Source organism: Dermacentor andersoni, chromosome 11, assembly GCF_023375885.2.
Source record: "Dermacentor andersoni chromosome 11, qqDerAnde1_hic_scaffold, whole genome shotgun sequence".
Classification (NCBI taxonomy): domain Eukaryota; kingdom Metazoa; phylum Arthropoda; class Arachnida; order Ixodida; family Ixodidae; genus Dermacentor; species Dermacentor andersoni.
In genome coordinates, this window is record NC_092824.1 from 17,790,279 (window position 1) to 17,815,957 (window position 25,679).

At 46.1% G+C, this 25,679-nt stretch overlaps 1 protein-coding gene across 1 annotated transcript in view; it reads left to right on the forward strand.

Moving 5' to 3' along the window:
- The first annotated feature begins 740 nt into the window (after positions 1-740).
- The window catches only part of LOC126517379 (GTP-binding protein Di-Ras2), a 184,578-nt gene continuing 159,639 nt past the window's right edge, over positions 741-25,679 (forward strand). Inside the window, exon 1 of the mRNA XM_050167091.2 lies at positions 741-1,429. The gene's annotated coding sequence lies outside the window, so the exon portion shown is untranslated. The remainder of the gene's footprint in view (positions 1,430-25,679) is intronic.

Sequence of the window (25,679 nt, forward strand, 5' to 3'; positions counted from 1 at the left end):
ATCGGCAGGGGCACCAAAAAAAGCACCAAACTGAACACACGCGCGTCGTGGAATGCGGGAAAGTGGAATGGGGAAAGGATAGTAGAAACTATAAGGTAAGCAGGGGAAATGGAGAACGAGGGAATGCCGTCGTCCCTGGCGCCGAGAAGCCGGGCCGAAGAAGCGAGAGGAACTCCCCTTTTCCATTCTACCATAGGCAAATAGGGAAAGGGAGAGAACAGAGAGAGAGAGAAACTGAGCGCACGTTCTCGTGGGTTTTACGCGCTGCTGCCGCAGCACTTCTTATTATGTTTCCCCGACTCTCGTTTGCTGTACTTCGCTGCCTTGGCCGGTCGATACAGAACGCGCGCGAGCGAGCCAGGGCCAGAGGCGGCCGACAGCGACACTGCTACACAACGACGGGCTTCGGCCGGAGGAGCCGAGCCCCAGGCGGCATCCGCGGCGCCTCCGCCGCTGCAGCTCTCTCAGCGCCATCGCCACTACGCTGCGCACTACTCGGTTGCCCGGGCAACGGCGCTCGTGACGTCACCGACCTGCCCTTCTACGCCTTCCTTCCCGTAAAATGGGGGAAAATGAGAAAAAGGGAAGAGGGACAAGGAGGCGGGCGGAAGGAGATACGACGTGAGCAACGGAAGGCAGAGAGAACGCACCTCCTCGCCCCTCATTCACCACTAGCGCGGACCGCGCGCGCGTTCTCCTACGCAGCGTTCGCGCAACTGCGCCATCTGTGGGGCGCGCAGGAAAGTCAGAAACGCGGAGCTGGAACACCCGCCCGACGCTTCGCTCGCGCGGCAGCCGACGGCGACTTGTTCCGGCCGCCAGAGCGCCCGAAGTAGGGAGGACACCCTCCTCCTTGCTTCTCTCTCCTTTCTGCGCCTTCTCTCCCGGACAGCCACTACGCGGCTTCTGACACGCAACCTTCGGCGCGAACACTCGACGTCGCTTGTCGTCGTCGACGGTGGTAAACAACGGATGCCAGCTCGGACGACGGGTCTGACGACGACGACGACCAGCACGACGACAACGTCAGCGCCGCCGGTGCCGAGAACGACCTCGCGGCTGTCCGCCTAACGCCTGTACGCAAGCGAGGCACCACCTCGCCGTCGAGCCTACGCCGAGCGGGTGGTCTGCTGGCCACCGTTAGAAAGGGACGAGGCCGCCGTAGAGACACGTCCCGGAGGAAAAACACATACACTGTGAGGACAGCGGGTGAAAGCGAAGTTGTGAACGTCGGGGGATCACGCAGAAAACGACCTTAACCCTTTTGTCTTGTCGCCGCGTGCGCTTGCCTTACGAAGCCGAGACAATGGTCCTTCGCCACCATCACCACGGCGGACAGGTGCAACCGCCTTGACGGGTGCCTCTCGCCGGAGCCACTTTCGCGCCAACGGGTTGTCACTGAGAAGAAACGCCTGAGCCCACTTCTCCGGTGAGTTGACGAGCCGCTTTCCTTCCTACTGCCTCAACTCGCATCATTTGCGCGGGATGAGGCCAACTGGGAGCGACTCGAGAGGGTGCGGAATGTGAAGGGGGTGGGGATGCGCCGAGTTGGGCTGCACAGCGACGCTCGACGTGTACGCGAAACGACGTCGAGTACGCCTGTGATGTGTTTAGGTGTTCTTCTTTTTTTTTTTTTTAAGCTCCGATAGGCTCCGGTTTCGGGAGCGCCGACATATTGAGCGCGTCTCTGGCGAAGCGCGGTGCGTTTTCAAGTTCAAGGACACGACGCTGTCTTGAACGCCGTTCGGAGAGTGATGCGCGGGTTAGCGATGCGGCTTACGAGTGGGCGCGGTGCGTCGAAGGACGGTAGGCTGCGCGCACGACGATGTTTTCCTCGATGTCTCTGGGATGTTCTTGTTGTTTTTGAAATAAGGATGACCGCATCTGCCAACAAGACTGCGTACTACACGATATGAACGGACGTTATAGACAGGGCCGAAACGTAAGTAGCTTTCTGCGAAATGGGGTACGTGTAGCAGAGCTTGGGACACTTGCACGATGTTGTCAAATCGATTAAATAACGACACGGTCTGCGCGATGTATGTGGTAATCTTAATACCAAATGTTTATTTATGTATTAAAGACGTTTGTGGTTGGACACGAAGTCATTAAGAATGCAATCCACTAGAAATGAAGAATCACTGTGTCGGGACCTACACAAGACAATAATCTGGCCACGTGCACTGGACGTACAGCACCTTCTAACGCAGCGTAAGCCTCGTCACACGATACACCGACGACAACGACATCATGTAAAAGATGTTGACTGGTCGACCGGTCGGTCTGTGTTCATTTCTCTTATATTGCATTGCAGATGCACGAATAGTGGATCACTCCATTGTGCTGTTTTTATTCAAGCTGGTGGCGTTGTCGCATGCAGTTGTTAAACAACTGTGACTGCGCTACTGACCTTCACGTTACAGGTGCTTCATAAAGAGACGAAATCTTGCAGTTCATTGACATATTTTGACAACATATTAAAAATTCGGCAAACCGGCTTCGTGTAGAGCCAGCCAACAAAATCCCAGTTTAATGTCAAGATTATCTTTCGGATACCGCGAGGTGGAGTGACGACGTTCATTCAAGGAGTTACTGATTTCAAAGGTGTGTTTAACAGATCAAATACCTAGTGTTTATACAATTTTATGCGACAGACAAATAAAATCAAGCTTTTTACCGGAGGTAGGCAAGTGTTTTCTTCATAAAGTGAAGAGGCGAAAGCAATGTAGTCACCACGCAACCAACAAGGGTTTATTGTATTTAAAGCAATAACGCTTTGAACATGTGCAGTGATCTTAAGGTTGTATAACGCTTGGAGGCATTAGGGCCTGTACATACAGCCGGGACGCATCAAACAGCCTCCCTTTCTTTTCAGCAGGGTAAAGTTGTAGGCCAGTTGGTGAGACATTCTGAATAAAGCCACTACAGACACGAGACGGAGGGAGACGACCACACAGGGTAGTACTTGCAGCTGAATTAGAAAAGTCAGCTATCTTAAATTTTCTGTTGGTCTTTGCTTCATCGTATTGGTTGCCACCTGTGTTGTCGTCTGCCTCCGTCCCGTGTCTGTAACGGTTTTATTCAGAAATAAATTTTGCCTTTCTATAAATGTTTGATTACAAAGCCGCGTGAGTCTATGTTTTCTCTTTGACTTGTATAACACTCACTTGCGTAGCGTTTGTCATTTGAACACTAACATTACTTTTGAAGGTTACTTACAGAATTGCTTACGTGTGATGACGATGATTATTGCCTTAAAAATGAATAATATTGCGGATGGGAAAGTGAATGCTTCCACATGTGTGACCACATGATTTCCCTACGAGAGCTTCGGCAGAAGATGCATACGATGTTTGCACTTGCACTTACTGAAATCATCTTTAATATTATTCTACAACATGTCTTAAACAGACCGTTGATTGTACTAGTATAACACTACCTTTCACCGGCGAATAATATAGTCATTTAAAGGTAACAAAACTAAGCTAGCCTAATTGAGTGAGCGCTACAGGTCAACGCGTTCACAGGTTCTAAAATCCCTCTCGGCGTAGAGAATGGCGCGCTCACGAGCTTCTACCTGTGTCATTCATTCAATTGCGTTTTCGGCCACATTCACATTATTGTTATAGCCGTGATGAAAAAAAGAAAAAAAATAGCGAGGCCGAAGTAGGTACGAGGACGCTAAGAAATGCTGCAGTGACGACTTTATGCGGTTTTTGATAATATTCTATCATAACTGCAAACGATTTTTGCCATAAAATATCTACATATGCCTTTTTAACGATAACATATCTTAGCATGGTGCCCGAGAAACAATATTCATTGCAATTCATTACATTCATTGCAATGCCTGTCTTTGCGAGGAGACGCTGGAACACGTTCTGTGTGACTGTCCTGAATATAATGTTCAGCGACAGTCCCTGGCATCCGTTCTCGCGCACCTTGACACTAGACCATTGTCCCTCGACACGATTTTCACACGCCGCCGACAGAAGACATCACAGGTGAAGGCAACGAAGGGACTACTTCGGTTTTTGAAAGAGACGGGACTGGACAAGCGGCTGTGACAGTGATATCACGTACCATGCCAGATTGATGGACTCTAACGGACGATGTGTGTGTGCTGTGCTATGTGCTCTCTCTCTCTACCCCTTCCCCATCTTTCATCGCCCCCATCCCTCTCCCATGTGTAGGGTAGCAAACCGGTTACGCTAAACTGGTTAACCTCCCTGCCTTTCCTTCTCCACTTTTTCCTTCCTTCCTTCCTTCCTTCCTTCCTTCCTTCCTTCCTTCATTACGTTCGCTTACGCTACCGATTTTCTCCTTAACTGGTATTTCTGAGCCTTCTGAAAATATGCGTACGTAATAAAGATTAGAATGATAAATATTCAAGGTATATTGCTTTTGTATTTTTTAATGAACGTACCCCTTTCGAAGAAACAGCACACAATGGGCCTTAGCAGGCTATGATTAAGCACAAAGAAATTGTAACTGCGTCTTTTGTTTTATTTGTGTGTGTGCGTGCGTGTGTGCGTGCATTGTTCTTTTACTTTGATGCTGTGTTCGCGAAGCTTTCTCTTTAGCCAGCACATGTACGAAACTTCGGACGTCCACGGTCCGCTTAGCTATCTGCAAGCTTAGCCGTCAACGACGGTTATCGGACATAGCCGCTGTCACCCAGCGCAGCTGCGCTATGTCCGTCTCCTGTTTGTCTGCCGCACAACTGAGCAGTTGAAACGCCCTGCTAATCATTCCCTCGCACAAGAGCAAGCAGCGAGGAAAATGTTTCTAGGTACTGAGGCCGAAAACTATATGCCTTAAGTGCGATGGGTTGAAAGCCCACGCGACCGCCTGAAGAAAGCTCCCAGGGGAGAAAGAAAGAAAGAAAGAAGAAAGAAAGAAAGAGGCAGTATGACGCCAGTCATCTAGCCTCGGCAATGTAACCCCCTCTGATGCCGCGCCTTCTTTTTTCGTGGTAGCCCATTAGCCGTTGACGCTTGGGAAATATGCCGTACATGGCATAGTGAAAGGACAAAAAAGACTAGGAGAAAGCGCCGTGGGAATGTCTTGAAGGCTAGTCATGAAGAATATGAAACAAATGTTTTATCGGAAGGAGGGCTTCTGCATGCGATAAGCAGGAGATAATTTCCAACTGCCGAGCGCGCGGAGATCATGAAAGAGAGAAGAGCAGAGAGCCGGTCGCGAGAGCCAATCATGATTAAGTACGGCGAGCTAGCATGAATCAAACAATGCCTTAAGAGAAAGCTTTAGCTCGGGCCCAACTGCGATGCGGCCAATTCAAGTACATGTAAAACGCAGAAACGCTTTTCTGAGATAACCCTTGTACCGATTTTAATAACATGTGTCGCATTTGAGAGAGAAAGTTAAATTCTAGTGACTGTTGAAAGCAGAATGGCGAGTTAGGGCTTGAATATCTTTAAAATAATTAAACAAACGCAAACTCGAAAAAAACTAGAGACATGAAATTTATAAATGTATAGCGCTGCATCAAGAATAGATATCGCGGTTCTGTAAACGGCCTCCGTTAGATCATTCAAAGCGGAAGAATTCGATATGTCTCTATATATATTTTACGTGAACGGAAGACGTTGTGCACAAGGGTTCTGCGAAAGCTATATTTCTAGTTACTGAATTTTTTTTAGATTAAGGTGTAACATATCAATTTTCTCCGCTTTAGATGTACTATCCTATGCAATTCACAGAATTCTGATGTCATTTTTCCTTGCTGAGTTACAGAGTTGTAAACTCGATAGTTTCTTTTTCTGAAACTTTTTGATCTTTGCAAATTTTTAATAAAAGAAATTAACCACGTAATGAAATCCGAAACGAACAGTAACTAGATTTGAAGTTTTTCTTTTAAATGCAGCAAACCTCGTCAAATTTGGTGCAGTGGTGGCCGAGAAAAACGAATTCTCCTTTTACATGTATTTAGATCGGAACAGCCGAGCTAAAGCTTTCTCTTAAGTTCGGCAGCATTTGAGGTAATAGTTCTCAAGAGCCAACACGCACATAAGCTTCCGAAGGAGGAAGAGAACGGTGGCGTCAGTCACCTTGGCGACGCTGGGTGCCTGGCGTCATGTTACTTCCTAGCATTGTTTCCTTCGTTCATATTACCCGAATTAAGGAGGACGAAAGAGCGCCAGGAAGATACTTAAACGCGGGAAGAAGAAAAGGACAACACGCTGAGCCCTGCCCAAGGCAGATAAGGCACTGCATCCTGATCAGCACCTTGTCCTGTCCTTTCTTCCCACATGTTTTCCACTTGCGCTGTCTCGCCATCATGAATTCATACCGGCTCTCTCAGTTCTGATTGCTTCTACGTGCAAATCTACGTGGCTGCCATATCTCCCAAGGCATCGTTTGGCTCGTGGCAGTTTTTAGTGACACCGTCCGTCGCCATCCGCCTTTGCCACCTGCTCTACGCTCTATCCTCTCTCACTGTCTTAGCGTGTTCGGCAGCTACAAACTGCCGCTGGCATATCAATATGTCGGGGCCTATTTCCCAAGAATATTTCTTTCAATTATTTTACAAATGAGCTTTAAAATTGTCCTCTGATACATCATGCCAGCGCTTCATTTCCTAGTACCCCATTATAGAGAGTGGCGTCCTTTTTCCTTCATTCATGAAAAAAAGCGGTGTGAACTGCCAAGACGAGCTGTTCTAGAACCTGCCGCGAGCCAAGCGCCATCGTGACTCGCTGGTTCCATATTATGTTCAACGCTTCACGCGCAGATTTGGCGACTGAAAGAACAGGTACCGGTTGCGTCAGAGGAGGTTGCCTTGCAGGGACTCACTCATCTGACGTAACGCTCCCACCAGAGTGTTTCTTTCCCTATATTTCTTTTTTTCTTCCCCATAAAGTTGGCCGCAAGTATAGCTCTTTCATGACCTCTGATACGTAATTCGGTTACGCGAAGATCCTCCAACTCCGTTCTGCCAGACCTGATCGATGATTAGGAAAGCACTTGCTGGCTCCCACCTCATGGTCACATGTCACGTCATCGTCCTTTGAACCCGCCTCGTATCTGGTAAACTTGTTTCGATCTGACAAGCAGTGCTGCTATCGGGACGACAGGCTACGCTGGAGTTATTTCGGGGATCAACAGAGTCGCTCGCCGAAATTCGACATCATTTCAAGGTGGCTCTTGTCACTGGCCGCGAAGCACGATAGATTTTCTTTCGGAAATTGCAACAGGGAATCGTGGCACCTCTATCACTCGGCTACTATTGCAATGGGTAATTATTTTATATAATTATGGGGTTTTACGTGCCAAAACCACTTTCTGATTATGAGGCACGCCGTAGTGGAGGACTCCGGAAATTTCGACCACCTGGGGTTCTTTAACGCGCACCTAAATCTAAGTACACGGGTGTTCTCGCATTTCGCCCCCATCAAAATGCGGTCGCCGTGGCCTAGATTCTATCCCAGGACCTTGTGCTCAGCAGCCTAACACCATAGCCACTGAGCAACCATGGCGGGTCATTGTAATGGTGGTTAGTGCATAGGTTCGACTTATCTTCGTGCTGGTGGCTTCAAACACTCTTCCGGCGGTATATATTACGCTTTAGCTTTTGAAAATTTTAAGTACTCGTCGCTTGTGAAATATGGCAAGGCAATTAGCCCCTGCGCAACCACGAAATTATTTAGAATTGTGGCATTTTATAGCGCAATTTTCGATTAAAATGAACAATCTGCGAAGTCACAGAGCCAGTTGAAGCCAAAAGCATGAAGTTTAGCCAAATTTCAGTACTGCCTATCGTTCCCGTGCTGGCTGAATGATCATGTTGCAGCTCCCGCAGACATTAGCACCCCAGTTCTCTCTGGTAATTTTTGTTACAATCCCTATGCGCAGGACAAGATTTGGAAAGATCTTCGCACGAGACATAGCCTTGGAGATTAGGGGGCACGGTCCGATCTCAGAGGACACGCACAAGGCATCCGGTTTTCTACTGAGGCCAACTTGAAAAAAACTGGGCCGCTTCAATTGTTCCACTGCCGTTGGAATGATGCGCAGTACATGAATTTGTCAGACATTCATATCTGTGGCTTCAGACGTCCTAGTGGCTTCCTTTAGTCACTTCGCTTTATCTGCCTTTATTGGCCCCAATTTATGAAGAATCCCATTTTTCTCAAAGAACGAAATGAATAAGTCTGCCCTCTTGCATAATTATAGCATGTGTTAATAACCCCACATCTCTTTGGAAACGATCAATTTCGCAAAGCCTAGGCACATTTGTGCATCACCCGTTATTTCCGTGTTGGCTGAACGTCCGTACCTTCATTTGCTGCATGGAGACTAGGGCCGTAATTCCCTATAGTAATTTTTCTGGGAATCTTGTGCTCGTAAAGCCTTCTCGTGTCCGGTGAACATGGTTGGATATGACACGTTGGGCTGCTACCGACGTTGCACGCTACGCTGAAGTTATTTCGGGAAGCAACTGAGTTGCAGGGCCAACGGTCGCAGCAGGACGTCGTAGTCAATCGGAGTGCCCGTTTCTTGCTGCACCGTCGCATCATTGATATCGGCAGCTGTCAAGGTAGCTCTCGTTACTAGGGCCATAAAGAAGGGATTCCCGACGCTTAATTCATACAGGAGTTGTGTTCCAATACTCGCCGTGGCACTTAGTCACAGGGAGCCCGAATCATAAGAAGTAAACTTGCATAAGGATAAAAGCGGGTTGGAGTGCTTTTCCTGTTTTACAACAGGAAAAGTAGTTATACAGGGTCCATTAGCATGACATGCATTACCAAGTCGTGACTGGCGGCTTACTGCTTTCCTTGAAAAAATATGTCCCCAACCAATGCATTCTGCCGATACTTGCATATTAAACATAAAGGCCAACAAAAAAGCTTCAGAAGAATCCAAGAACCGCGCCACATTAGAAGGAACAAAACCGTTAGGCATAACGTTGAGAGGCAGGGAGATAACGATGTGGATGAGAAAGCAAACGCAGGTAGCTGATATTCTAGTTGACATAAAGACGATGAAGTGTGGCTGGGCAACCCATGTGATGCATAGGGCGAACAACCGGTAGTCTCTTAGAGTTGCAGTATGGTTGCCAAAGGAAGGAAAGCACTGTCCAGGACGGTAAAACAAACGGTGGTGATGAAATGGCGAAATTTGCAGGCGTTAGATGGAATCAGCAACACAGGTGTAATTAAAGATCACCGGAGGGAGGCCTTCGATGACTCGCGTAAGCGGAACCAACTGCTGCCCTTTAAGGTCTCGCTCAAATTCTGACGAACCCGGCGGAAAGTGCGGCTTCGCGAAGACAGCGTGAAAGTCAAGAATGACGCACTCTGCGTTGCTGTCCAAACAGGATAGCTGCTGAGTAGCCTGCCTGGAAGCATGGCGATATGTTCGCCTGCTCACAAGATCATGCCCGGATATTCTGGACATCGCACTTTCAACCGTCTTCCGAACTTCAGCGCAATGCACTCACATAACTTAATGCCTTATCAATTATAAAAGGTATAATATTTCAAGACATCTACCGAATTTCTTCAACTTTCAATTAAGAACGTCTAGGGACTACTCCCGTCTTATACTTTGCAGTCTAGCAGTGTTTCGGGGCTATAACGCAGAAGAGAAGTCATGGCTAAGTTCCATAAATACGTACGTTATTTGAGCCTTTACGCCAATATCCTAGGCAGCAATGTACTGATTGTCTGAATAAAGCTGACTGAATGATTCAAAGAATGAGTGAATGAACGAATTAATAAAATGAGAATTCCCTCTCCACCTTGGGAACTGACAGTTGTTTATGTTTGGCCGATCTTTCAAAATACGATATATTTTAACGTGCTTCCCATTTAGTAACGCTGCGGTACATTGCTGCGACGTGCGGCAGATATACGGGGCTATAGGTCCGTAATTCCTGAGTGTTAAAATCGACACGGTTTTTGATAAATTTAAAGAATGCAGTGCTCTATATTATATGGATTTGCGCACATCTGTGTAAAATTATTGTTTCTTTTTTCTCATTACCGCCACGTGGCGTTAGTTCGTGAAGACGCAGTGGGATCGAGTGCGCTTCAATAATTGAGCTTCAAGCTATCTTGGAACAAAGCCCAAAAATTTACTTTCCATAAGCGGACGGTTGTTGAGTTTTTCTGCGAAGATTCACAATATGCAAACAAAGTGAAACAAAGGAACAATATTTTTGACTCCTACCTAATAAACAGAATTCCCTGTTACACTACCCGAAAGAGCGTCTGTGCAGAAACGCTATTTTGTTTATTTTTTCGTACATTTTTCAGTACACCGACCTTTTTTTTTATTTGGGGACAAACAACTAAATATCACATTTCGGATCGCTTACTGCACTTACGCCATAAGCCCCAGACAACGGTGTTCTTGTCATTTTTTCTTGCCAACATCAGCACCTGAAGTAGTACGGCGGTATTAGACAAAGACCTTTCAAAGATGATTGGTTCTTCGGGGAACGCCTTCTGGCGCGAAATGAAACAAATACGAAACGCGATGTGCTTAGTAACTTCTCATTTTTATGTGTAAAAGCTTTCGCATGATTCGCAGCGGCTCGGGGTGGCTCCCGGCGAGGAGGTAAAGCAACGTATAAAATATAAAAAAATGTCGCGTTTTTCGTCTACTTCGCAACGGAAGGCTTAGCTCGCGAGTGCAAAGCACGCCGTGCTTTTCGCGAGGGCGCCTGCAGATACACGCGTGACCTTATGTACGCCGCTACACCTTAGTTTTTCTTCGTGAAAAAGCTGAAACGCAAAACGAACGCACACACACATACACACGCAAGCTTGTTTTTATCCGACGGAGGAGGCGTCGAGAAACTGGTTTACTTAAGGATCAAAAGGCGCGCGGTTGCGCTCAAATTTCGAAACTTTAGGGCAACGCCTCCCACGTGAAAATAGGGAAGGCTGCGAAGGAAGGAACGGCGGTGTCTTGTGGAGAGCGATAAGTTCGTGCCTCTACCCTAAGTTGCTCTCGGCTCAATCCTATGTAGTGAGCGAATTGCAATCACGCCCTCTGTGTCAATAGAGGCCTTTGCTTTGGCATGTGCGAGAACGAAACACCGTCGCCTTTTCTACGCGAACTAAGGCTTCAAAAGTCACAGGCTAAAGGGAAAGGGGGGAGGGGTCTTTCGGAGGTGCAAGGGATTATGTGGGCTATAGAAAACGGGCTCCAACGGAACCTCGCGTAAACAAGCAGGGCGCTATTTGAGCTGATACAAAAATACCGGACGAATGTACTCTATGTGCTTTGAAACAAAAGTAAATATGAGGGGAAAAAAGGTGGAAGGAAGTGAGATCTGTCATAGCAGATGGCGCATCGGTAGAAACAGACGACGCATTGGTAGAAGGCCCATTCGATTCGCCGTGCATGTCGCGAACCAGTTACCGCTGGTTCCGTGCCGTTTTTTTGTTCGACCAGAACCGGCTCGCGCACAAGCCCGGCGCAACTTCTCGGACGATTGCAGAAAGTGCTGTGAACCGGTCCGGACTGAGGAAAACGAACGGAGACGTACAGATGCCACCATGTTCAACTGGTGGTATGAACAGCGAGCTGCAGCAGCTGCTGAGCTTAGTTGGGAAAGTTCAGGTGAATGGAACGTACACCTTTAAGCAGATGGTGTTTTTGCAAAAGTAGGTGGCTCGGTTTTACGCTATTACTACATTCCTACCTTTCTACGCACTTCTGCGAGTGAGATGGTTGTAGAACGTGTTACATTATCTCAACATAATGTTTCATGGGAGGAGTGTGGAAAATTTTATTAATGTTGCGTGTTGTTTGATTAAGAACTTTTGGAAGGCCTGGGATAGCTTAGAGATGCGCCAAATAATGTCTGCGGCATGCGAGAAAGTAACACAAGATATATTACATAATAGATTTAAGTGTATTAAATAATCTAAAACATTGGAATCAATATAGTTGTGAAATGGGCACCTGGCCAACCAGAGCTTGAGACGTCTGGGCCAGCAATACGCCTTAAACGCAGCCTGCGAATAATTGTAGAAAAACAATTACTTTAATTACTCACCTAAAGTGCATACCACGGCCACATTTCAGCACGCTGGCTCCGTAACGTTTCCTAATAACGTATTAAAAGTACACGAACGGGATTCTCAATACCCAGCTGCAGTGCTCTTACTTATATTTTTGCAATAACAAAACATCACAGCTAATTTCGCCAATTGCCGTCCTAATATCGAGTATAACGGACAAGGGCTTCCTTGCGGTGCGCTAATGCAGCAGCGAGCCATGCGAACAATGATATGATAAAGAAGGCGGTTGCAATTGTACGCGCATATTCTGCTTTTCAAATTATCGCAACGAACGGCTGTACGTAAACTACAAGAAGTCACGGCAACAAAATTAGCGCAATTTGGCCAACTTTAGCCCGCTGTATAAAGGACAAATTAGATTTTTGTTGTGCGCGATTCTTCTAGGACAAACGTGGCTCATGTAATTTTTTTCTGAAAGTTCAGAGCAAAATGCGGCATAGCGAGCCGACAAAAGGAAAGGCGGAGCTTGTTATATTAAGCGGTACCGGTCTTAATAAGCTTGTCAAGGCGACCTTGTAAGCGGATGTCACGAAGGGCGCGAGTATCGGGTTGCTGCGGATTGGCTGGGATTGAGCAAGAAATTTAATTTCGGCGTCAGTGAGCCGCGACGGCGTCGGCAGCAGACGGCGGTCGGTGACATCGGCTGTCTGCTTCTGCAGAAGCAGACGGCCGATGTCACCGACGGCATCTTCATGAAGATGCCGGTATTAGACGAAGACGTCTTCTATCCTACCAACGGCCCCTAAGGAAAATTTTGAAGCCTATTTCTTTACGGGGTCCTTCTTTATCCCACCGTTAACTTGCTTGAAAATTATACGAGCAAGAACACATGCGTTAGCAATTATACATGTGAGTGAACTCATTGTGTACACGCAAAAATTTATGTTTCTCATATTTGTGCTTCGACAAACTGAATTTACGCTCGCGGTCCGAGAAAGTATATTTTATCTCATATTTAACTATATCTGCGCGTAACATATTGGGGTTTGGGACTCCGCTAAGCTCATGAAGCGGTGCTTTTCTGACCCGGGGTGTTTGACAGATAAATTGTGTTTGTTATACACCGACGTCTGGTGAAAGATCCCTTTGCTTTGACGCATCCCTAATTCATGTCGAGAAGCCTTCAACAGTTATAGTAAGAAAGGCTCCGTCAAGTTGAAACTTAGATTGGTGATTATTACAACCAGAGCGTCAAAGCGATGGGTTTGCCGTCTGCTCAACGAGCAGACGACACTAATTCGGGCAACAAAGCTTCACCTAACTTTTTGCTACACTTACGAAAAATACCTTCAGTAGTATGCTTGCGGCGCCAAGCTTGCTAAGCAGGATTGTTTTGGTCAGAGCTGTTTAATAGATAAATTTTCTTTGTCAAATATCTGCGTTGGAAGCTTTCCGCTTTGGAGCGTTTCTCTTTCTTCTGCAAACGCTGTCAATAGTGACCTTTTGAAACGCGCCGCCGTGTCGCAATGTCGGCGGACGAATACTAAACTAAGAGTGTCAAAATGATGGGCTATAGCCGTTTGCTCGCAGAACAGGGGACGCGGTAGTCGCTCTCGGGAGTGCGCCAGACAACGCTCGCATAGGCGTCGCCTGCTGCGAAAGCAGACGTACGCGTTAGGGAAGGCGAGCGTAAAACGAAAGAAGACGAGAGAATGAAAAATAAAAAGACGAAGCATCACGAAGGGGGCGCCATCATCCAGCCGCCTGCTTCACCTCGGGTGATGGTCGTCCTTGAAGAGAAGCCGCCGTCTAAATAAATGGCGTCCTCATCCCGCAGACGCGCAGAGGAAAAGAGCCGTTGCCAACGACAGCTATATTGCAGCAGCGCCTCAGCGTCACCGAGCAGCAGAAAGTAAAGTGAGTCGGGGCGCCACAGAGCAAGGCAGACGGAAGAATGGACAGGCCTTGCGGCTTCGAGGAGGACAGGAGACACGAGGCAACGAATGGGGAAAAAAACGTGGGAAGGGGTAGGCAGTTGTAAGCCCGACCCGAAAGGAAGCTCTTAATGAAGCCGCCTGGTCACCAGGCAGACGCGTCATATTAAGTCGCGCCGGGAAGCGAACAAAAATCCCTTTTTTTACCTCTTCCCCCCCCCCCTCCCACTTCTTGTAGGCAAGCAATATTCCTTGCTTAGAAGGAAGTCATTTCATCGAGTGCTAGATGGAGAGGATGGGGGGGGAGGGGTGAGGGAGCGCATCCGAGTACGCGCCTAAGGTAGCGGCGTCGTTTGGTTCCGTATATTAACAAAAGCACCGAGGAACACACTCCTCAGTGACTCTAAAAGTACCTCTGTGATTATTTTGTTTGTCTTTTAACATGAAGTGAGACACAAATATGGCATGAATACCGCGAATGGTGTAGCCTTTGTGCGCACGTGAAAGGCTGTGACCCATCATCTTTACTCATCTACGGTCTTCTCTCGTTCTTTTTTTTTTTTTACTGCTGGTTACACACGTTTAATTCTTACCACTCTACAATGTAGATGTAATGTGACGCAAAACGAGCGCGAGCAACCAACAAGAGAAAAAAAAGTGATCAAACCTTGCAAATTTCTTAGACTTCTAAATGACGGCTACAGGAGCAGTTTCTTCCCAAGGGCACCACGGCATTTTCTGGGACAACCATTTCGCCATGCGAAAACGTTATTAGGATTTCTTTGTTTCTCTCTCTCTTTTTGTTTTGTTATCTTCGAGATGCTAGCACACGTACTACCAATCTCCGAGTCTGCGTGACACAGATAAAACCACGCCGAAGTTGTCAAGTGAGATTGTTGCGCAATAGCTCGTATTCTGACGTTTGTCTCCTCAAGATGCCTGATTGTGACTGAATTAATGGCGTAGACATTTTATTACTTTCTTTCTGTTATTGTTTCCCAGTTAGCATATGGAGTGGGGTGGAGACTGAGCGAAAACGCTTCAATTCCTAACGACGTATGTCAGCAAGGCAGGGTAGGAAGCATGCAGACACAGAATAATATAGGCGAAGATAAGACGCGTAATTCAACCACACGCAGCATAAACACATCATAATACTGGCACTTCAAGGGACCGACAACCCATTTTCATGCATTTGGCCGGATTGAAAACATGTTATCTCAAGCAACTATACCGGCAAAAGTTCATGAGGGAAATGCCTGGAAATATTCAAAAAAGTCATTCTTCGATCTACGAAGTCTCTTCTGCTCACTGTGTACGGACTCCAGAAACAGTGAAAACTGCTATCGGTGGTAGCAGAAACTGAGCAATTCGACACACATGCACATTATAGGCGGCGGAATAGCTGCTGTATCAAACTCCTACACTGCGGTCTGAGAAGAGCCGCAACAACTTTTTGTTACTGTAGATATATCGGGGATACTTTGCAATACTTCCTGCCGGTGACAGAATCAAACGTGGCAGCCTCGACGTCATAACCCTCGAGATCTGTTTCTGTTACTCAAAAGCAACTCAGAGGCAACCGTGTCCGACCGATGAACGAATGGAGCAAGTCGACTGATGCGGTCGACCCTGCACGTTACAGCGCCGGTGTGGTCAGCCCGAACATTTACTGCCGGCTGGCGGCATGCAGGTCGCTGTGGCACAGTCGGTGCAGTACAGTGGCTAGTTTCGTATTTGCGAGAAGCTTGCGAGACGGCGGCGCTCCGTCACTTAATGGCGCCGCTTGCTTGCCCGTGGGTTGCGCGACTTTTCTAACAAACAATCTACAGATTTCAATTGCGCAGACAAGTAGAGGTAACTTGCAATAATAAGTAACAGAGATTTTCGTAACTTTATAGATATAGCATTTGACACCAGCTGATGCCTTTGAGTTTATTTATTAGCAATTGACGCAGACAAATAGAGTTAACTTGCAATAATAGGTAACAGAGATTTTGTAACATTATAGATATAGCATCTGACACCAGCTGAGGCCTTTGAGGTTATTTATTAGCAATGTACATGGTTTTCAAGGCCTGCGCAACCGCATATAACGTTGACCTCGAAGCTAGGTATAACCGTTACAACAATCACCTTATTAAACTTTTCGAAATTTGGGAACATAACTACTTCAATTCAAATTTAGTACGAGCATGTAGCGAGAGTAAGGTAACGTGGAAATTTATTGCTGCAGCCCCCCCCCCACCCCCCAAGAAAAGTGGGATAGCAATGTGCCAGAAATTCTTGATGATTATACGTTTAAAACTAATAATATCGTTATAAGCAATGCTTTTAATGATCATTTTGCCAACGCTGGTACTACCAACAACGCAATTTCTTGCAACAACACGTGTACTTGCCTTCCAGGCGCGAAAAAAAATGTGATTTCATTTTTCCTTCACCCTGCAACCGACGACGAAATTCAAGAAATTATGCTGGGGATGAAAAACACGAAGTCAATAGGTGACGACAGCATGTCAGTTGGACATACAAGGAACTTACCTACACTTTTAGCTTAAACCTTAACACATGTTCTCAATGGTATTTTTGAAACTGGTTGGTGTCCTTCAAAATCAAAGCTCGCCAAAGTAATCCCAGTTTTTTAAAGAAGGTAGCAGGATGAAACTCGCGAATTAGCGACCAATTGTTATTCTGTCAGGATTTGCCAAAGTTGTCGAAAGGGAATTGTATCGTAGGCTCAATAACTTTTTTTGCTTGAGTTTCAGGGCCGATTTAGAAAAGTAATTCCTTATTTGAGGGATAAAATTACGCTTCCTATCATAGTGAGTTACGGTGTTTCCACCGAACTCTATTCTAAAGACACATGGCGGATGGTTGTCGGTCTCTTTAATAAATGCGCAAGCCTAAACGATTTACTGTACAACCAGAACACAGCAACGGCAATGAGAACAACCTAACTTTGCAAAAGCTACTACCACCATGGAACAACGGAACCACCACGAGCCTCTACTAGAAGTATATAAATTGACCGTATATGACTGACCGTTGACTTATGGTGTATTTTGTGTGAGTGCTTCGGTTTTGCTTCGTTCTCATAAAACAAAACAATATCCCAATCCAACGCACATGTTGGACTATATCTGACGCATATATTTGACTATATATATCTGACTTTAGTGACGCGTTTAGGTAAAGTCGATGCAACCAAATGCGAAGGGAACAACTGTGCTGATTTTCATGCAATGGAACGTGTTATCTCTGACAATTTTTCTTGGTTATGTGCCGAAAAAGTCACAACTTTATTATCACTCTATTAACACATCAGTAAACGACATTATTCACAGGTTATGCCGACATGAATACGCCAACTCACACTAATGCATGTAGGGAGACGCCTACGCATCAATGTCGCGAGTACTAAGGTGATGTACGATGCTTGTTGAGGCAAGAATAGCGATGAAAACGGTATGCACAGAGAACTACGGCCCTTATCTAAATGCACTTTGCGTGATACTGGCACACGCACCCGACTAACAAATATCGTCGCGTAAATCAAAGTAGCCGTTCAACATCACTCTCTATTCCGTTAAGACGTCGGCGTGCTTTAGAGGTGCCTATCAAACGGCATTATGTGCACAGGTGTTATGGGTCGTCACGTAGTGTTTGATTACGCAGATTGGAGATGCGCTATCTTATATATATATATATATATATATATATATATATATATATATATCTATATATATATAGGACTACAGGATAGTGATAACACCATGGCGACGGTGGGGACACGTCGACAGGAGGAGGGTCACGAGGATGAAAAGGAAGGAAGGACAGGTAGGGAGGTCAAGCAGACGCACGTCCGCTTTGCTACCCTACACAGCACAACAGAAAAGACAGAGGCTTTGGCGCGGCGGCTTAGTGGCCGTGGCTTAGCGCTGCTGTGCAGGAGGTCGCAGGTTCGATTCTCGGCCGCTCTCCGACGAGGTTGTCATGCGAAGACGCTCGAGTGCTGATACGCGGGCGCACGCTGGAGCTGCGTTCGCGCGACGGATCAAATTCCGCGGAACAGCAGCTTGTCGACGCCGTCCTTTTGTGCGGCGTCATTGGGTCGCCACTGAGCCGCGTAATGCTCGTATGCCGAATTCGGTCCCATACCATGTGACCCCTATCCTAAAGAACTTCGGGTGGTTCAAATTGTTCCCAGAGGGCGCCCCTACGGCGTGCTTCACAGCAGCGTGCCGAATTTGGAGCAAAAGCCCGCGATTAAAGTAAGGACAGTAACAGCGAAACTAGATCTGTAGCTCTTAACTGCAAGCGGTTGCTGTTGATTTAGGTCCACAGCTCTTCTGTAGTTTGCGTACTGGGCCACCGCCCACGCCACGGACTTACGGGACCCTTCTTTCGTACTTGCACAAATGCGAAACTATTCACAGTCTAGAATGTTCTAACTCTTACCTAATTAAGAGAAACGTTGGCGTCTCGGTCAACTTTGATTTCCACAAGCGTATACGAAACGAAGAAAAAACAATTATTAGAATATCGCTGCATACATTTAATAAAGTTTGCTGAATTTGGGAGAAATCACAGGAAGCACAGGTAATGATACGGGACCTTACCATTTTTCAGACAGATTTCCGCAAGTCGTTAGGATTAGAAATATTACACTGTTAAGTTCCTATACCCCAACTGCACATAAACCAGATGTTGCAGTTCTATACACTGCATCTGTTTGAGCATACGGATCGAACAAATCCGATGCATCAGCTGAAAGCTTACGTAAAATTGTTCTGTTATTTACGGTAGTTGTCCAAAAGGTCCTGCTCGTAAACCAGCGGTATACTTCAGAGCTGAGTGCGATACTTTAATTTTGTCCTGCTTCTGATGTCTCGATACGGGAAGGTTACATAATTGGGAAATATTTTCTCATTGCCGACTCAGAGTCGCAAAACTTTATGCTTCAAACATACACGCTTCCGCATCTTGTTCGGCGTGCTTTATTCGGGCTGCTTGCTTTTCCGTTTCTCAATGTGCACCGCAGCACGGTATTAATTTCCAATTTGGCAAAAACGCAGTATTCATCCTTCGGTTTTGCTAAACTTTACCAATTGCAAGTGTCCTTTCTTTTTTCGTCAATACGTTGATGGGCTCGAATAAATATCTGCTCGCTGAAATGGGCAGATCTTTTTTTTTTTTTTTTCTTAATACCGCAAACTTCATAAAGGTCTCTGCAGAGAATGTCGAGAAATAAAAAAACGATTTCTATGTTCTGACGCGTCTAGCCAGGAGCTCCTGAAGTAGAAAGCTTGATCTTCAGAGCTTTGTCTATTCTTGTACCAGCTGCTCACAGGCTGCCGCACTTGTGGGATGCCGAACGAGTAATGCGGCTGCAGCAAACGTCGCGCTTTCCTTTTCTTCCAGAGGAGAACGCTAATTCTTTGCCTTTCTACTACAATATTATAGGCGAAAGCATCAAACTAGATTTGCTGTGTTTGTTTATCCCCAGCATTACGTAGTTTTCGCCAGGCCCACTATAATGATGATTTATTGGCGTCCCCTTTGAAACGGGGCAGTCACAAATAGTCACCTAGCCTGCTTGATTTATTCGGGTATGCTTCACATGTTTTTCAATCTAGCATTTTTGCATGCCTCTCCTTAATCCTTTTTGGTCCTCAAGGCTTCTCTATCTGCCTTGTACCACAACGTATGACTGTAACGGATCCATTCGCATCAAAATCTTACGTGCTTTTTTTTTTAGCGATACTCTAACGTATTTTGCTTAGCTCGGCTGATGGCCGGTTGATGCTTCCGTTCACTTTAAATCCAAGTGCTACTGGAAGGTGCACGTTATCTACGGCTCTCACTGGGGGAATTCCTTCGCATTCCAATAGGGTGTGCTGAGAGGTCTCCATATTTTTTGCTGCAGCATACGCACGCCTCATCTTGTTACGAGTACTTCCGACGGTATGTTTTTTGTCCTGAGGCTCGAGCCTCAAATAGACCACCGCAGTAATCCGCAGCGCTACCATGCGGCAAACTACAAAGTAAACTTAGCCCACCGACCGTCACTTACGGTTGTACTAATGCCGCCGTACAATCCCAAATATAATCCTACAGTTAAGACGCTAGTACTTACGGCAGCTCAGCCAGTATTAAAACGATGTTATTACATAGATTGGCCTGAACTTTGTCTTTCTGGCTCAAAACGGCTTTGTTACTTTGCAATGTGACCATTTTCAAAAACAATATTGCGTAATAAATCATTCAATTCGCAATGATTACGCATTTTCGAACTGTCTAATCGCCTTCTTGTGTTCCGAAAACTACAACGATAGATTGGAAGTTTAGAAGGATGAATGGAAGTGTATGTATTCTTTAACATTACTGCAACCCTCGACTGACGGTTATGACACGGAGACAAAGATAAATAAAAAAAAATAGATATGAAATGCGCCAAAATTACGAAAGACCGATTATGGAACATCTTCTCAAAGTTTACCCTCTGTAGTACTGAAGCTGTGGATTCTAGAGAACTTTGATTATTTCCATCAGGCCCCGTTGAAATAGTCAGACTGCTCAGAAACTTATGGCTCTACTGCCACACATATACAAATTTCCTAAGGTGTTTGCCAAATGGGTCTTTTTTTAATATCAATAAACTCCTAATAGACAACTCCGTTTTTTTAAGCATTATGTATTATTTAAACAGGTGTGACCATTCATTTATGCAGCACCTAACGAAAGCCCAATGAGAGGAATCGCTACATGTCTCGGGCGTATCACCTGTCGAATTACTGGTCAAACGAACTCCTAGGCCACATAAGTCAGTACTGCAGCAGGTGTCTTGTGCGTCGCGAAGAAGTTGTTTCTGAGGTGATGACGGAGTCCACCGCATGTACCGAGTTCAATGCCTGAGGAATCACTAGAGTCAGTTCTTACTTAATTTAGAATTAAGAGATGCGTTCCGCCTAAACATTCTGTTCCTACTTACGTTTGCTACACCACGAATCAATTTTGCTACTGTTTTTCTTTTCCTCCAAAAAAGGGAAACAAGAACATAGCGCTATATCTTGGAGACATTAAGGAAGGAAGGAAGGAAGGACGGAAGGAAGGAAGGAAGGAAGGAAGGAAGGAAGGAAGGAAGGAAGGAAGGAAGGAAGGAAGGAAGATAGGAAGGAAGGAAGGAAGGAAGGAAGGAAGGAAGGAAGGAAGGAAGGAATAAACGGAAAGACAGGGACGTTAGCCAGAATACTGCATGGAAAGTGTGCGACATACTTGTCATCACAATGATGCAGTTTACACTTCATGCTCTAAAATTTATCTTGCGGCTCACACTTACTTCAGTATCGCAAAATCGGTGCCTACATTGGAACTTTCTACGTGATAAAGATATTTGTGCGGTAGACTCCGAGACTCGTATCTCTGAATTTTACTATCCGCAGCTACGCAAAACAAGAGCGCGATTTGTTACGAACTCGGAAGCGCTAAATAAACGAAACAAAGCCGTCTGAAATCAAAGTGTCTGAAATCAAAATTGCGCACATCGAAAGCCTTCGACAACGTGCGCGTTGCACATCCGAATTACTCCAAAACACCACGCCGAGCTCCAACGGGCTGCAATCAGGGCAATTGGAAGTCTGGTTTCCGTGGCAGCAGCAGACGGCAAACCACGTTCCTCGCGTAGCAGACGACGCTCACGCGAGACCGCAAGCGAGGGGAAAATCGAAGTTGCAGACGAAAGGAACAAAGAAAAGCGTTCAAAACAACGGGCGAATCGCAAACGGCCCCGCATAACGCTGTTTACACATGAGGATGCATCAGCGTGTTCACGTGCAGAAGCCAACGACGAAGTGTCAAAAAAAGAGAAAATGACAAAAGAAAAGGCAAAACAAACAGACCAAAATACCGCTACTGCGATACCGAGGCCGCAGAGGGAGACAATTGCGCGGGATCACGCGAAGTTGCATTCGGCACCGCGCTGCGTCGTGATACGCGAGTTCTGTCGAGAAAACCGTTTCGTCCCAGGAGACCTTCAGGCGAGCGAAAGTGCCGTACTTCAAAGCAAACCGCACGGAGCGCTCGCCTAGACGCCGCGTGCACAATGTGCGGGTGTTGTGGTGCATGTGTGCGTACGAAACTTACGCGCGCGGCTTGATTCAGGAGCGTGCGCTCGCGAAACGACCTCTCATAAATTATTCCACGTTAATAACAGGCGGAAACACGTTCGCCTCGTGTAAGGACGCCGGTTCTTCGCTGGCGCGCTCCCTTTGCCGCAATGGTGCAATTGTTCTAATGCGCTACTTAATGATGCGTTAATTTTCGGAGTGAATTACAAATTGAATCGTTATTTGCTGGCCGCGGAAAGAAAGCATACAGTCTAGGAACAGTCTCTGCGGCAGTATCTGAGGTATGTAGCAGCAGGACACAATCGAAACTGTTGTGTAAATTTATGCCGGGTAGCTTCAATAAACGTTGTATGTTGGCAACAAGTATGCGTAAGATCACATCGCAAATAAAATATGGACATATAGCGAGCATACGCCTGAAACAAAGAAGAGTAAGAACATGCCGCGACCTGGAAATAAAGGAATTTTCAGATATCGTCCACACGTGTTCGCAACGCTGTTCCATAGTCTAGTATGGAAATTATCTTGTGTTTCTATTCGTGTACAGTTATTGTAAGTAATATATTGTCGCATTTATTACAGTTAACTTTTGTTATTTTTGTAACTGATAACGCATCGGAACTTGTCAGCGCACCCTCTGGTGAACTGCGTTGAGAACCGTTGAAATTAGAGTCCCTAGCGCAGGGGGGGGGGGGGGGGGGGGGGGAGGGCAGTCCTCGTCACGCTTCGCATTGGCTTTTAGACTACATCGCGAGCATTCATGATGCGAAATAAATAAATGAAAAAATCATGAATGAATGAAAATATTATTCGCGATGTTCTGCTAAAAGATGAAACAGGACTGCCTTATAGCGGGGATTACCGCAGACTTGCGTACGGTGGACAAGATTGCGTAATCTAGCGGGCCTACCGCACAACCGACGAACCGCTGCCGCTCCTCGGTACTGTCACATGCCACACTACGTCACACGATCCCGCTGCTCCTTATTACGAACCCCTTTACATTGGCCCCGCCAGCTGCTCCACCTAGGACGTACCTCCTTGCATTGCTAAAGACCAAGCACTGACTAATTAATCGATATTGCATTAAAAGTGAGTTTTTCGAAGTTTTCAACTCAAGTACGAATATCCGAGAAAAACTATCTTCGCATATCAAACGAAATGCCGAAGATATCGAATTTATAGTGTGAAACATAACTTGCGTGACGTCTATTCCGAAAACAAAAATGCTTGCTTCCTTCATTAGATGCATACATGTAACGCCGTTAACAGCTGGATGTCATATCAACAGAGGAGGTTGTAGAGAAACACGTAGACCAACTTGGTGCGCCATGACAGTGACAACGATAAAGCAAGGGAAGAGGACGTCATCAGGTTGACTTAGACGAAGATCGATTGATTGATTGATTGATTGATTGATTGATTGATTGATTGATTGATTGATTGATTGATTGATTGATTGATTGATTGATTGATTGATTGATTGATTGCAGTAGGGCGCTGTGTTTCTACTAAGGTCCTAAGTATGTAAGAATGAGCGAATAATTTACTGCTTTCTCTAAATTGAGACAGCTTATTTTTGTAGGCTGCCCAAGGCGAACACGCTTCTTTAATGACTAACAAATGTTGTGCAGACACAATCGCTTCTGTGTGTTCGCTCAGGTTCGACTGCACAACAACCGCACTTCTGCTGCAGCGCAATCACTTCGTGGAAGTCTCAACTCAGATCGGTCTTTCTTACTGTAGCGAAACAAATGCTGTTGCGGGAAAGAGTATTCGAAGAGAAAACCAATGTTCGACATGGATTACCAAACTCTCCACTGACACAAATCTAAAAGCAAAGCCTTTTTTAAATATTTTTTTTAATTTACAATATCCGCACGCCGTAATTAAAATCTTTACTTTGACACATCGAGGTGGTGCCCAAATCCATCTCCAGCGACCTCTTTCTCGAAATAACAGTAACAGATCTCGAAGACTAGTTTTTCGGGCTGCATGAGCCGGAAGTTATTGCAGGAGACGGAAACACGTCATGGCAGCCATGCTTGGACACGACTTATTTTACGTTGATGTCAGCATTGGCCAACAGATACATTTCTGCACTGCCTCCGTGATCAGCGCGCAATACGATCCTGGACACCCGGGTACCAGAAATATGCCCACGCTTTAATTTGTATGATTCGATCGCAATCACAATTACCCGCTTCTAAAAAGCACAGATAATTGCTTTGTGCAGCCCCAGTCGTTTCAATACCGAGGTTAAATCAATCGTGAATTGCTTGTTTTGTTTACCGAGATTTAACGCCATGCTGCCCCCATGCCGAAGGCTGTAAAGGCGGGAGTGAGTATGCGAATATCTGTACGTACATAAAAGTTTCATTATGCTGCCTGTGCGATATTACGACATCGTAGTTTTTTAACGGCATTACCTCATCAGCACTTGCAAGAGAACAGCGTTATCAACAGAACCACAAAAATATTTAGGTTTGCCATGGCTGTGGTTCTGTACAAATTTGCTGATGACTACTTACCCCCGTATAACACGAACGGAAAGAAACGCTTGCCGAAAATATTGCTGCTGAGTTTGCATCGGTCACGTTGTCGTGACCGTGAATACGCAGAATTACGAAAGTAGTTACGAAACTAACTGTTTATTGGGCGAACTTGACACAAGAACAAGTAACACTCAAGAGCGCAACGGGGACGCCGAGCACGGTCGCCAAAACCTGATGTCAAGCGCGCCGGCTATTTATACGCAGCTCGTCGAAATTCCTTCGTAACTTCTGGTGCTGACGTGCGTTCTAGAGTGCAGTGCAGCATTATTCGCGTTGCGCATGCAACCTCGTTACACAACGTTCGGCGATAACATAGACGACCGATGGAATCGGCGACAACGGTCGAGAAACCTGAGATGCAGAAAGGCGCGTCTTTCGCCGAGCGATCGCTGTAACTTTTGTTAACATGTAAAAAGCGGTCACGGGAAAAAGCATAAACAATGCACGCGTGCCAATGCCCCCTTCTTAAAGAGCGTCATCACAATGCTGCAAAGAGAACACGAAAGCGAGAAATAAAACGTCAAGTTCACTTAAGTATCCCTACGTGGATGAATCTGAAAGTATTGCGACGTCCGTCCGATGAAGCCGCTGAAGCTGCCAAGGCTGGATGGATGGATGCTATGAGCGTCCCCTTTGGAATGGGGCGGTGGGTTGCGCCACCAAGCTCTTGTCATTATATTGCCTAAAATCCTGCCTATATTAAAAAGAGCAAAAAGAAACAAAAAGATAAAAGAGCCCACAAAGAATTCCCATCACCGAACTTTGTGAACCCCTAGTGGGAACTTTATTTTTGTACGCATCCGTTGTTTGCCGTTTGCCTGCTTTTCTTCCACCAATTTTCCAATCGCCTCTTACTAATCTCTATAATGCGGAGGACATGTTTACTGTCGCCCTGCTCTCGCCGAACCCAAGGGCTTCGAGGAGGCCAGAGGTGAACGCCATCTGGTGGTGCTTCAAGAAATCCACCACTCCAATGGGGTAGGGGCCTCCTGTTGGTAGGCTGTGACCACGTGACTTTTTGTACCATCGCCGGGGAGGCACAGGTTTTTCCGCTTCGTA